This window comes from Pleurodeles waltl, chromosome 12, assembly GCF_031143425.1.
Source record: "Pleurodeles waltl isolate 20211129_DDA chromosome 12, aPleWal1.hap1.20221129, whole genome shotgun sequence".
Taxonomy (NCBI): domain Eukaryota; kingdom Metazoa; phylum Chordata; class Amphibia; order Caudata; family Salamandridae; genus Pleurodeles; species Pleurodeles waltl.
Window position 1 is genome coordinate 1,271,261 of NC_090451.1, and position 14,603 is coordinate 1,285,863.

Sequence of the window (14,603 nt, forward strand, 5' to 3'; positions counted from 1 at the left end):
AAACCTCCACAAAAGTACAGTTAGGTCTCAGTAAATTAATCCCAGCTCTACCCTTGGTAGCTTAGCATCGAGCGTCAAGGCTTAACTTAGGAGACAAAGTGTAAAGCATTCAAATATCACAAAACAGTAATTAAATAAAACACAGGAAACAGTTTAAAAATCCAAAACCAATTTATAAAAATAGCTTATATTTGTATCTTTAAAATGACACAAAAACGATTAAAATCGGTTCAGGGGAACCGGAGATATGAATTTTTAAAGTATTATTATTTTCTAGCGCTTAGAAACAAAAAGCGCCAATCGGGTCATCTGGTTGCACCAGGACCGGGGCAAAGTCAAATTTCAGGCCGACCGCGATGGAGCCCTGCTCGGCTACAAGTCGCGGGAGGCCTCGGTTAAAAAGTTACCTTCTGACTTAGTCTCTTTTTTGATGTTTTTCTTCACCGGGACGAACCTGCCAATTGGATCCGACCTCCTGGAGCCCTTGTCCGGATACGCGAAGTCGGTTTCCTCGGTGGTGATTTCTACCTTCGGACTTAGTCGTTTTTTCGAGATGAAAATCCTTCGACCGGGGTAAACCTGGATCTTGATCCGACGTCCGTGGAGCCCTTCTCGGATACGATGGCTGGAAGGTCCCGGTCAACTTTTTACGTTCGGACTTAGTCTTTTTTTCGGATGTTTTTCTTGACCGGGACGAACCACGAAGTCAGGCCGGGTCGCGGTTGAGGCAAGCCTGCTAGAATTTCCGCGTCGAGTCGGTCACTTTATGGAGCTTTTTTCTAAAATTTCTCCAATCTTTTCCAAACTTCTGGGGCTTCACCCAGAAGTTCTTTTAAGGTTCTTTTGGGGTCCACAGCTCACCCCAAGGGTCCAGAAGTTCTGTGATGGTCCTTGGGAAGTGCGGACTTCAACTCCCAGAGTGCACCTGGCGCAGACTCCTTTTTGGCCACTGGACAGTGGTCAGCTGGTCACTTTTTCAGGAGTTGGTGCAGGGGACTCTGGTTAGCAATTTTTCACCTGTAGCAAACAGGGAGTCCCTCCTTGAACCAGTGGAAGCCAGGCAAAGTCCTTCTTGTGGTGAAGCCCAAGTGTGCAGCTGGTGCAGTCTTTCTGAGTGCAGGGTCCAGGTGCAGGCCAGGGGTCCAGCAGGGCAGTCCTTCTTCTCCTTGTAGTTCTTTCTTCTTGAAATTTGGTGGGGATCTTAGGCGTGGGTGCAGGTCTGCCAGTTTTATCCTTGCTCCTGGGTGAAAAGCAGGGGGGCCCTGGTTCTCCAATCAGGGACAGGGTCGTCCCCCTGTGATGACCACTTCCTGGGAAGTGTGGCAAAAATCCATCCCAGAAGGCAACAGTCTCTAAAAATCCAAAATGGATGAATCTGATTTTTGGAGGAGAGATCTGGCTGAGCCCACCCACTGGTGTGGCTAAAAATCATAAACACACCCCTCTCCTGCCCTCTCCTAATCTAATCAAGGGGGCACCTAGCTGTCTGGGGTTGCAGGATGTGGGGGTGTTGCTGGGTGCTGCAAATGTCCTTCTCTGCCTTTGAAGACCAGTTTGGCAGCCCTCCCCCTTCCTGCCTCCCCATCTGCTGAGGGGAGATTCTCTCCCCCAAGCACATTCCTTTGTGTGAAGTCAGGCCACTTCACACCTCATTAAAGTAGCCTGGCAGAAGCTGCTGCAGGCTGGCCAATCAGAGCACAGCAGCAAAAACAATGCAGAGCTGAAATTGGCAACTTTTTAGGTAAAGTCTAAACTTTTTACCTGCACTAGTTATATTAAATCCAACAACTGGAAGTTGTGGGATTTATTATAACAATCAATTTGATACCAAATTCTTGGTATGTAACACTTAAGGAGACTTTAAAATTTTAAATAAAGTCTGCCCATTCTAGCCTATGAAGGCCATTTACTTCAATGAGGGAAAAACAAATTTGGCTGTTTTTACCTCACCAGGGCTTATAAATCTATTTTTATAAAGTCCCTGCTTATAGTTACATGGCACCCAGCCCTAGGGGCACATAGGGCACACCTTAGGGGTGACTTATATGTAAAAATAAGGTAGTTTAAGACTTTGGAAGTACCTTTAATTCCAAAGTCGAATTTGCATATAACTTTAATTTAAAAGCAGCCAGCAAGGCAGGCTTGCTTTTAAAATGACACTGGGCACCTCAGCAATGCACCTAGGTGTGCACCACCTATGCTGTGGTCCCTAAACCTACATGCCCTACCATATACTAGGGACTTATAGGTAGGTTTACTTAGCCAATTATAATTAGCCTAATTTGCATATCCATTTTACACAGAGCACAGGCCCTGGGACTGGTTAGCAGTACCCAGGGCACCATCAGAGTCAGGAAAACACCAGCATAAAGTGGAAAATGGGGGCAAAAAGTTATGGGGCCTCTGCAATCAGCCCCAGTTTCTCACACAACCCCCCCCCAGCCCACACGCCCAGGAGACTCAGCCCAACCCTGGGAGAGTCTTCCTGGCTTGTTAGGCGAGGAAGACAGTGAAGAAAACTGGCTGTCCCTTTGCAGGGCCTACTCTGCCTTACATCCTCCTGTCAGGGTCACTCCCTCTGGGTAGTGAAGCCATCCCAACAGTAAAAGGACCCAACTCAAACTGAAACTTCCCTCTAGGGGGGTCTTCCTCCTCTCTCTCTGCCAACTTGGGTAGTGAGGTGCCCACCTCCCCTACTCCAAACTTTGCTAGGGCAACACCTAGCTTACCCAAAGAGGTCACCCAACACTTGAGCAACCCCACCATGACCAATAGGGTCAGGGGGCCTACTTTGCTATTGGCCCTGGGGTCTGCCTCCCAGGCCAAGTACAGTGCTGCCAGGAAGGCTAGCACCCAGCAGAGGCTACTGACAGCTGTCAGTACCCAGAACCACATCCTAAGCTCTCCACTGACAGGTGGCTGAGCTGCTTTAGGGGCATCTTTGGGGTCCTGGCACCCCTCTTGCTGTCTTGAGTGGGGGGCTACCACCTCCTGTGGCAGACACCCTCCTTCCACTCTCCCTTCTGTCAGTGCAGGGGCAACACCCTGCATCTGGACAGCTGCCTGACTACTCAGGACTTCCTTGGGGTCAGGTGAGGCCTCACCAGTGCCAACATTGGGCTCCCCCCTTACTGGGGCAGAGGGCCCTTGGCTCCCTGGAACTCTCTTTAAGAGTGGCCTACCCTTCCTTTTCTTCTTTCCTTTTCTTGGGGACCCCTGTCTCCTAACTGTAGGGACTGACTCCCCAGGACTTTGGGTTGGGGGGGCGCCCTGGGCGACCACCCCATCTGTGACCAGACTCACCTCTGGGAGGTCATTGCCCAGGATACAATCTAGGGGGAGGTCAGCACTGACTACCACCCTAATCCAGTCAAGGATACCCTCCCTCTCTAGGGGCACTATGGCTACAGGTTTGGAGGTGACCTCCCCTGTGACTATCCTGACTTTCTTTGTCTTTCCTGGGACATACATGTCTGGGGTCACTAACCGGTCACTCACTACAGTGTGACTGGCACAGGTGTCTCTCAGGCCAGTGGTAGGGATCCCATTCACTTGAATGTGGTGGAAGTGCTTACTCCCACCCTCAGGGATCACCAGCTTACCATCTGGTCCTGTCTCCCAGCACAATGCTAGGAGGACTTCATCATCTGAGGAGTCCTCCTCTATGGCTACACTGGACAGCCCAGTGCTAACCACCTTCTTTGGACAGGCTGCATCTCCTCTGAAGTGACCTGTCTGCTGACAGTCAAAGCAAGCCCTACTGTCCAAGAGCTTTTTTAACCCTGGGTCTCCCTGTCTCTGCATGTCAGATTGGGAGTGGGATTTACTCTCCTCCTTCTTAGGGTTCTGGGGTACAGAGGGAGTCTCTGTGGTGGGCTTACCACCTCCCTCCTTAGGTTTTTGGGGACCTGTCCCCCCCTTCTTGGAGTCTCCCCCCTGGGACTTGACAACCACCCTGGTTCTCAACCACTCATCAGCTGCCTCCCCTAGCTCTCTAGGGTTGGTCTGCTTAGAGTCCACTAGATGCTGGCGTAACCTTTCTTGGATACAATTGGTCAAGATGTGCTCTCTCATGATCAGATTGTATAACCCCTCATAAGTATTTACTTTGTTGCCAATAATCCAGCCCTCTAGTGCCTTTAGTGAGGTGTCCACAAAGTCAACCCAAGACTGGGTACTAACCTTCTGGGTGTCCCTGAACTTCATTCTATATTGCTCTGGGGTCAGACCAAACTTCTTGACTAAGCACCTCTTCATACTAGGGTATGAATCTGCCTCCTCCCCCCTTAAGGTCAGAAGCCTATCCCTCCCTGAGTTGGGGACCAACTCCCACAAAAGGGAACCCCAGTATTGAGGCCTAACCCTTCTCATTTGGAGTGCCCTCTCAAGGGCCTCCAGCCACTTATCTATGTCATCCCCCTCTACATAAGCAGGGACCACCCCCTTGGGTAATCTGGGGCAAACTCCCCCACCCATGGACACCTCAGCTTCTTTATCGCTGCTTCCATCTCTTTTTTCTTTGTATGCCCACTTTTTCTTTTCTAGGGCCAGCTTCTCTGCTTCCAAAGCTATGTAGGCTAGCTGGGCTTCCAGCTCTCTTTCCCTGATGGATGGGTTCTCTCCTCCTGAAAGGACCCTCTTCCTACCACTAGCTTTGGGTCTGCCCCTAGTGACTGTATCCATTGAGGACCGTTCCTCCTCTCCCTCACTTGGGGTCTGATGCCTTCCCTCCCCTGAGTGGTTAGAGTTAGCATCTTCCTCTTTTTCTTCCTCCTCTGGAGCTTCCTCTGTCTCTACCTCTTGGGCCTCAGCCCATGCTGTCAGGGATTTAATCAGGATTTGCTTCCTGAGATCAGGGGTTGCAGGCAACCCCCTCTCAATACACAACCCCCTAAGCTGGACTACTGTCAGTGTGGGTAGGCTAGCCAGATCAAGCTCCATGGTTCCCTAGTTTTGTGTCAACAAAAGCTTTTTGCAAAAATTGGAAACAAGAATTTAGAAAAATTACAAAAATTCAATAATTGAAATTAATCCAAATTAATTAAAAAAAAAAATTAAAATTAAAAATTAAAAACAATTTTTGCACTAGGACAATTTAAAGGATTTTTAATTTGTTTTATCTAAAACTGTAACGTGATATTGAACACAAGTACAGGATCCCGTCGCTGCTTCCAATTATGTTGGAAAATGGGTTATTGGTAGGGCAGGTAGGTACCTACACCTAGCAACAAGCCACAAACCTCCACAAAAGTACAGTTAGGTCTCAGTAAATTAATCCCAGCTCTACCCTTGGTAGCTTAGCATCGAGCGTCAAGGCTTAACTTAGGAGACAAAGTGTAAAGCATTCAAATATCACAAAACAGTAATTAAATAAAACACAGGAAACAGTTTAAAAATCCAAAACCAATTTATAAAAATAGCTTATATTTGTATCTTTAAAATGACACAAAAACGATTAAAATCGGTTCAGGGGAACCGGAGATATGAATTTTTAAAGTATTATTATTTTCTAGCGCTTAGAAACAAAAAGCGCCAATCGGGTCATCTGGTTGCACCAGGACCGGGGCAAAGTCAAATTTCAGGCCGACCGCGATGGAGCCCTGCTCGGCTACAAGTCGCGGGAGGCCTCGGTTAAAAAGTTACCTTCTGACTTAGTCTCTTTTTTGATGTTTTTCTTCACCGGGACGAACCTGCCAATTGGATCCGACCTCCTGGAGCCCTTGTCCGGATACGCGAAGTCGGTTTCCTCGGTGGTGATTTCTACCTTCGGACTTAGTCGTTTTTTCGAGATGAAAATCCTTCGACCGGGGAAAACCTGGATCTTGATCCGACGTCCGTGGAGCCCTTCTCGGATACGATGGCTGGAAGGTCCCGGTCAACTTTTTACGTTCGGACTTAGTCTTTTTTTCGGATGTTTTTCTTGACCGGGACGAACCACGAAGTCAGGCCGGGTCGCGGTTGAGGCAAGCCGGCTAGAATTTCCGCGTCGAGTCGGTCACTTTATGGAGCTTTTTTCTAAAATTTCTCCAATCTTTTCCAAACTTCTGGGGCTTCACCCAGATGTTCTTTTAAGGTTCTTTTGGGGTCCACAGCTCACCCCAAGGGTCCAGAAGTTCTGTGATGGTCCTTGGGAAGTGCGGACTTCAACTCCCAGAGTGCACCTGGCGCAGACTCCTTTTTGGCCACTGGACAGTGGTCAGCTGGTCACTTTTTCAGGAGTTGGTGCAGGGGACTCTGGTTAGCAATTTTTCACCTGTAGCAAACAGGGAGTCCCTCCTTGAACCAGTGGAAGCCAGGCAAAGTCCTTCTTGTGGTGAAGCCCAAGTGTGCAGCTGGTGCAGTCTTTCTGAGTGCAGGGTCCAGGTGCAGGCCAGGGGTCCAGCAGGGCAGTCCTTCTTCTCCTTGTGGTTCTTTCTTCTTGAAATTTGGTGGGGATCTTAGGCGTGGGTGCAGGTCTGCCAGTTTTATCCTTGCTCCTGGGTGAAAAGCAGGGGGGCCCTGGTTCTCCAATCAGGGACAGGGTCGTCCCCCTGTGATGACCACTTCCTGGGAAGTGTGGCAAAAATCCATCCCAGAAGGCAACAGTCTCTAAAAATCCAAAATGGATGAATCTGATTTTTGGAGGAGAGATCTGGCTGAGCCCACCCACTGGTGTGGCTAAAAATCATAAACACACCCCTCTCCTGCCCTCTCCTAATCTAATCAAGGGGGCACCTAGCTGTCTGGGGTTGCAGGATGTGGGGGTGTTGCTGGGTGCTGCAAATGTCCTTCTCTGCCTTTGAAGACCAGTTTGGCAGCCCTCCCCCTTCCTGCCTCCCCATCTGCTGAGGGGAGATTCTCTCCCCCAAGCACATTCCTTTGTGTGAAGTCAGGCCACTTCACACCTCATTAAAGTAGCCTGGCAGAAGCTGCTGCAGGCTGGCCAATCAGAGCACAGCAGCAAAAACAATGCAGAGCTGAAATTGGCAACTTTTTAGGTAAAGTCTAAACTTTTTACCTGCACTAGTTATATTAAATCCAACAACTGGAAGTTGTGGGATTTATTATAACAATCAATTTGATACCAAATTCTTGGTATGTAACACTTAAGGAGACTTTAAAATTTTAAATAAAGTCTGCCCATTCTAGCCTATGAAGGCCATTTACTTCAATGAGGGAAAAACGAATTTGGCTGTTTTTACCTCACCAGGGCTTATAAATCTATCTTTATAAAGTCCCTGCTTATAGTTACATGGCACCCAGCCCTAGGGGCACATAGGGCACACCTTAGGGGTGACTTATATGTAAAAATAAGGTAGTTTAAGACTTTGGAAGTACCTTTAATTCCAAAGTCGAATTTGCATATAACTTTAATTTAAAAGCAGCCAGCAAGGCAGGCTTGCTTTTAAAATGACACTGGGCACCTCAGCAATGCACCTAGGTGTGCACCACCTATGCTGTGGTCCCTAAACCTACATGCCCTACCATATACTAGGGACTTATAGGTAGGTTTACTTAGCCAATTATAATTAGCCTAATTTGCATATCCATTTTACACAGAGCACAGGCCCTGGGACTGGTTAGCAGTACCCAGGGCACCATCAGAGTCAGGAAAACACCAGCATAAAGTGGAAAATGGGGGCAAAAAGTTATGGGGCCTCTGCAATCAGCCCCAGTTTCTCACAATGCACTACTGAGACTTTGCTAAGTTGCTTCTTAATAATTATGTGTTAATACTGAGTGAATATTCTCTATGCATTGATTAATTGCGTTTCTAATTGCAAATCTGAAGAGTTACTAATGAGATGAATTGCTGATGAGATTAACAGAAATGACTTTAGATTGTAACCAGTAGGGAAATAAATATCCTAACACTTAACTAAATTGGTGTGGTTATTCATGACTGAAAGATCATGGTGTGTTCACTTTATTAACTCTCATTAAAGGTTATTGATTAGCATGCTGATTAGTTATTGCGATTGTTGTTGAGATATTGATCTATTGATTTGTGATGCCAAAAGACATCTCGTACTGGGAAGTCCCCGAACCTGGTCTAAAAGGTTCATCGACCTAGGCGTGTCTCCTTGTAAGTTTACTTATCAAGGCTCTGACGCGCCTTCACTAATAAAAAGTAATCTGATCGCTTGCTGCGGAGTCATCGTCAACAAAAACTACCAAAATATTACTTCAATGTATTGTAATTACGACTGCCTCAGTTTTATGCATTACGTGAGTAGTCGGACAGCAATTTATTTAGCGCAAAAATATTTCTTGTTGATGCACGTACGTTTTTAAACTGAAGTGTCATAGCTGTAGCGGCAATACTCCCAGTTTAGGTGGTTTTATAAACTAAGTTTTACTTTCTCCTACTTAAAACTTTTTGCAGAACAATGCACATTAAATGGGAAGGCAGTTTTCCTTAATTGTGTACTATTTGCAGCCTAATGTTGACATGTAAGCACACCACCAATAATTGACACCTAGAGACTCGAAAGCGCCATACCAGTACAATATTTGTATGATATTGCACTTTAAATCCACGTACAACTGAATTAAAGCAATCTTAGCTCATTTGAGGGTAGTGTGATAGTACATCACATATGGATAGAACACGTTTGGAAAGTGTAATTTTCATGATTACATTACATTTAACATATAAATTCAAGCTGAAGTAGGGATGGACAACAAGGTCGTATAGAGCAAAACTGAAGACAAAAAGTTACCATAACAATCTGTAAATATATGCTCTTTATTATGTTTAGACAACTATCACCTAATAGAACACATTTTGGCTACCATTTTTTGTACTCCTGAAACATGGTGTTTCGAAGACGAGGTGGCAGAGTGGTTAAGGCGATGGACTGCTAATCCATTGTGCTCTGCACGCGTGGGTTCGAATCCCATCCTCGTCGGTTTATTGTTCCGTCTTTAATTTTTAGTATGTGGTAGGGCTGGGTTAACCCTATTTTATGTGAAAGTTAAATGACATATCCCATGGTATTTCCGGCAGTACAACGGCTCAGTTTGGAAACACCGCTCAGTTGAGTACTGTGCTTAGGCATTACTGTAAACAGCGCCAGCCGGGTTCTGCTCATGAATCACAAAATATTTCCTGAGGCGGAGGGTTGGTAAGTTGAGGGACGTAGATAGTTTGATTCCTTATCCTTAAAGAAAGAGAAGCAGCGCGTGCGGGACGCCAATGTAAGGGTTGTCTTCCTACGGACTCTCAGGACTGGCACTCCCTGACACCTCCCATGGCCCGGGGCCAATCCTGACCTACTGAATGTATCACGTGCCTGCTGCTGTTGGCGTTGACTTTCCTAGGATCACTTCACAGGCTATACACCCTTATTCTCCAACTCTCCTATACAACAGAACATCTCACTTCAGAAAGCTTACAGATACAGGTTTGCACAGGTATTGTGGCCGAGCGGTCTAAGGCGCTGGATTAAGGCTCCAGTCTTTTTGGAGGCGTGGGTTCGAATCCCTCCGCTGCCAGTATTTTTCAACTCACAAACGTATTTTGTCTGCATCAGTGTCTCACTCTCTGCCTTCTGCACCTACGATCCACAAAGCAAGAGAGGTGAGACTATGTAAAGTGGTGACGTATATATATAAGGGTAGCCAGACAGTGGGACCGAGCCTTCTTATTTTAAAAAACCACAACCTAAGGTGACAAAAATTGTATCGGTAAACAAACCAGCTGTCTTGAAGTCTAACTATAGAGGCGACGAGAGGGGTCTCTGTGATGCTGAAAGTTCAGTGAGTGTAAACAGTAGAACGCTGTGTGATACGTTTCCATGCAGTGATGACAGCTCGCGTTTCTAAAGCAGAGAGCAAACATACAATGGGGAAGAAGAATAAATAAGGAAAGACATATATTATATGCAGACAGTTATTATACTTTGCTTTTCACCTGTAACTCGCTCAACTGTCGGTGAATGCTGCGTTACCCTGCATAGCCAGGTCACCACAGCAGGTGTCCACAGTGTTTGGCCAAGTTACGATAGTTGTGAGCTTGTAGATGTGAGGTAGCGTGGCTGAGCAGGCTAAACTGGCTAGATTTAGGCTCCAGTCTCTCTGGAGCCGTGGGCTTGAATCCCAACACTTTAAGTTTACTTGAACCAAATACTTTTGCAAAAAAGGTTCATGTAATAAATATTCATTAGGGTCGTGGTTGTGAGTATGACACTAATGGATAAAAGTGGGACTAACAATGCTACAATTCCTGAGACTACCACTGCACTAACAGCCTGGGAGAGGTTTGAGCTGGATACAAGATACTTGCATGAGGGAACTAACTTGAAAGGGGGACTATCCACTGATGTGTTCTATCGCTTGCTGAGTGAGTATGTTGACACAATGGATGCAAAAGATTGTTTTGTGTGTACACAGATTCCTGTTTCGGTACAAGAGGGGGTTACCTATCATAGACTGTCATTAACATATGGGATACGTTGTAGTCTGTTACTAACAAGATTCTATAACCAGGAAGAGATTCAATATTTTTACTCAAATCATGATCTTGTGTTTTCTAATGTGCCTATCATAGAGGATGTGAGTGGGGTAGCTAAGTACTATAGCATAAAGTTAGTTAAAGGATTCTTTCAGGCGACATTAACAATTAGTACATCTTATGCACACCACAATAATTTGACATGTTTGCTTACACCTGTAGAGAAAAGCTTTTTAGATCACAGGGAAGAGAGAAGAAGGGCATTGAAGGGTAAACTAGAGAAAGGATTACAGCAACGGGCCTTTGCTAGTAGTGACGGTTATAGTGCAATTAGAGAACAAGGGAAGTTAGCTTTAGACGCACTACATGTAGGAAAGCTTTGCATATCCAAGACCAAATCATACTATTACAATGTGTTTGTGGGAATGAGTGAATGTAAGCGTGTGTTTTTGTTTCAGAGTAAATGGACGTTCATGTTAAATGGACAGGATCCAGCAATCCCCGGGATTTATTACATATGTGGACTTAATGCTTATTACCGTCTTCCAAAGGGATAGTATGGGACATGTTATTTGGGGATAGTTTTCCCAAAGATATATCAACTTGACGATTTGAAAAGGTTACCAAAATTGTCTGAATTACATCGTACTAGACATAAGAAAGAGACTGCTGCTGGTGTAGTAGGAGACATATTTGGGACGATAATTTCTTCAGTGGGAGTTATTATGAACTCCATAAAGATTCAAAAGTTGTCTACTATTGAGGATAACATGCTGACAAACTTTTCAGGGGCTATACTCCTGATGCATACTGAACTTGCTGCGGAGGGGGCTATGACTCTTCAAAACAGGCTTGCTTTAGACATTCTTTTAGTGAAAAATGGCAGAGTTTGTAGATTGCTCAATGGGTGTAATTGTTGCACTTACATACCAGATAATAGTAAAGAGATTAGAAGTATGCTTACTAACTTGACTAGGGAAAGCACGGACTTGAAGGATTTGAAAGAACCAGGTGTTTGGAAAAAGGTTGGGAAAGGATTTGCTTCAGTGGGAAATTGGATTAGTAACATTTGGCATGGGATATTGTCTAAAATAATACAGGGGATATTGATTGTTATAGATTGCTTATTTGGATCATGGGTGGCATGTAAAATTAGTAAAAGAATAAAATTGAAGATGGCGAAAAATAATAGGAGGAGGGAAGAAAAACAAAGGGAAAAATTATTCAGGGCAAGATCAAAGGGGAAACCAAGAAGGGAAGAGATTGATATGAGGGAAATTTAGTATGTAAAATTAGTAGGGAAGATTTGTGTGATGACAAGAGTCATCAGAGGAGGGATTGCTGGAGTGTATCTTTTAAAATTAATATTAACATGAAAAGCTTACAATATATTGTGTAATGAAGCTGCATAAAAAATGTGTTAAGGTAGAAATAATGCACACGTTTGAAATGTGCCCACGGGGAGTGGCTACCAATGTATAAGAAGACTAATGAAAGTTATTAATGCTGAATTAATTATGTACTAATGTTTTTAATTTGTATTAACATATCAAAATTGGAGTTATGTATTAGGAGTTTGTTCATTAAGCAGTAGGCCTTAGTTTAGCGAAGGTCTGTGCCTAGCTGCCTGGTCTCATATTAAACTGTCTTTTTCTAACGTGCAATGTGCTATTTTCCTGAAGGACATGAAACTGTACTTTCCCAGAAGCTAGAGATGTGTGTAGCTGTAGTAAATTCTTTCTCATGGGACCCTACTTGCTCAAGGAGACATTCTTGCTGAATGCAACAGTGTAATTTGTAACAGGTGCAAGGCTGCCTGGAGTAGGAGAAAACAATGGAACTACTGACTGTAGCGTAAAATGTAACTTTTCTTACCTGTCATTCCAACCGATGAAAACGTCAATAACATGGGCCAATCAACGACATGAGAACTGTGGTTTGTGTAAAACTCTGGTGAAGATTATTGGACAGAGATGGCGATGCACCAATGATTATCCATTGAGGAATTAGGAGTAAATTAGACTGCTTTGATTTAACCACATGACCCGAGGAGAAATCAGGCATTTATTGGACATTCCACTCCAAGCCATTCTTTGCCATTCTACTGAGCCATTTAGGCCATTTAGTTTGAGACTTTGCCGTTTGTTCGCCCTGTTACTCTAAACCACCCTTTACTTTTTCCTTACCTGATACTTACTTCTCCTCTATATGAGGGAAGTTCTTGTTCCTTAGCTATGCCATACTGATACTTTGCCCTGTCCTTTCTTTGCTGATGATGCAAACGACTGATGTCCCTAGGACGAAGACTGACGCTGTTTGCTGATCCGTTGGATGGGTAACTATCTGATGAAAATTGTAATTGTCTGTTTGCCTTTTCTTTCTAGGTACCAACTGCTCTTTGATAGAGGCCATAGTTAGATGTTTTCCAAATTTGTGTTTGCTAAATTGTTTTGCATGAAGCCCAACATGCTGATGCTAATACGAGGTTATTTAAGGTGTTCACTAAAATCTGACGCAAATAGACAAATGACTGAGTTCTTGCTTTGTTGAACCATGCACTACTGAGACTTTGCTAAGTTGCTTCTTAATAATTATTTGTTAATACTGAGTGAATATTCTCTATGCATTGATTAATTGCGTTTCTAATTGCAAATCTGAAGAGTTACTAATGAGATGAATTGCTGATGAGATTAACAGACATGACTTTAGATTGTAACCAGTAGGAAAATAAATATCCTAACACTTAACTAAATTGGTGTGGTTATTCATGACTGAAAGATCATGGAGTGTTCACTTTATTGACTCTCATTAATGGTTATTGATTAGCATGCTGATTAGTTATTGCGATTGTTGTTGAGATATTGATCTATTGATTTGTGATGCCAAAAGACATCTCGTACTGGGAAGTCCCCGAACCTGGTCTAAAAGGTTCATCGACCTAGGCGTGTCTCCTTGTAAGTTTACTTATCAAGGCTCTGACGCGCCTTCACTAATAAAAAGTAATCTGATCGCTTGCTGCGGAGTCATCATCAACAAAAACTACCAAAATATTACTTAAATGTATTGTAATTACGACTGCCTCAGTTTTATGCATTACGTGAGTAGTCGGACAGCAATTTATTTAGCGCAAAAATATTTCTTGTTGATGCACGTACGTTTTTAAACTGAAGTGTCATGGCTGTAGCGGCAATACTCCCAGTTTAGGTGGTTTTATAAACTAAGTTTGACTTTCTCCTACTTAAAACTTTTTGCAGAACAATGCACATTAAATGGGAAGGCAGTTTTTCTTAATTGTGTACTATTTGCTGCCTAATGTTGACATTTAAGCACACCACCAATAACTGACACCTAGAGACTCGAAAGCGCCATACCAGTACAATATTTGTATGATATTGCACTTTAAATCCACGTACAACTGAATTAAAGCAATGTTAGCTCATTTGAGGGTAGTGTGATAGTACATCACATATGGATAGAACACGTTTGGAAAGTGTAATTTTCATGATTACATTACATTTAACATATAAATTCAAGCTTAAGTAGGGATGGACAACAAGGTCGTGTAGAGCAAAGCTGAAGACAACAAGTTACCATAACAATCTGTAAATATATGATCTTTATTATGTTTAGACAACTATCACCTAATAGAACACATTTTGGCTACCATATTTTGTACTCCTGAAAGATGGTGTTTTGAAGACGAGGTGGCCGAGTGGTTAAGGCGATGGACTGCTAATCCATTGTGCTCTGCACGCGTGGGTTCGAATCCCCTCCTCGTCGGTTTATTGTTCCGTCCTTAGATTTTAGTATGTGGTAGGACTGGATTAACCCTATTTTATGTGAAAGTTAAATGACATATCCCATGGTATTTCCGGCAGTACAACGGCTCAGTTTGGAAACACCGCTCAGTTGAGTACTGTGCTTAGGCATTACTGAAAACAGCGCCAGCCGGGTTCAGCTCATGAATCACAAAATCTTTCCAGAGGCGGAGGTTGGTAAGTTGAGGGACGTAGATAGTTTGATTCCTTATCCTTAAAGAAAGAGAAGCAGCGCGTGCGGGACGCCAATGTAAGGGTTGTCTTCCTTCGGACTCTCAGGACTGGCGCTCCCTGACACCTCCCATGGCCCGGGACCAATCCTGACCTACTGAATGTATCACGTGCCTGCT

The 14,603-nt window shown here is 44.1% G+C and overlaps 2 non-coding genes across 2 annotated transcripts; both read left to right on the forward strand.

The window, feature by feature from the left end:
- Nucleotides 1-8,809: 8,809 nt before the first annotated feature.
- On the forward strand, nucleotides 8,810-8,891 carry TRNAS-GCU (transfer RNA serine (anticodon GCU)). Its single transcript has one exon. It is a non-coding gene; the product is annotated as a tRNA-Ser (tRNA).
- Nucleotides 8,892-14,133: 5,242 nt separating this feature from the next.
- TRNAS-GCU (transfer RNA serine (anticodon GCU)) lies at nucleotides 14,134-14,215 on the forward strand. The gene has a single exon. It is a non-coding gene; the product is annotated as a tRNA-Ser (tRNA).
- Nucleotides 14,216-14,603: the final 388 nt, after the last annotated feature.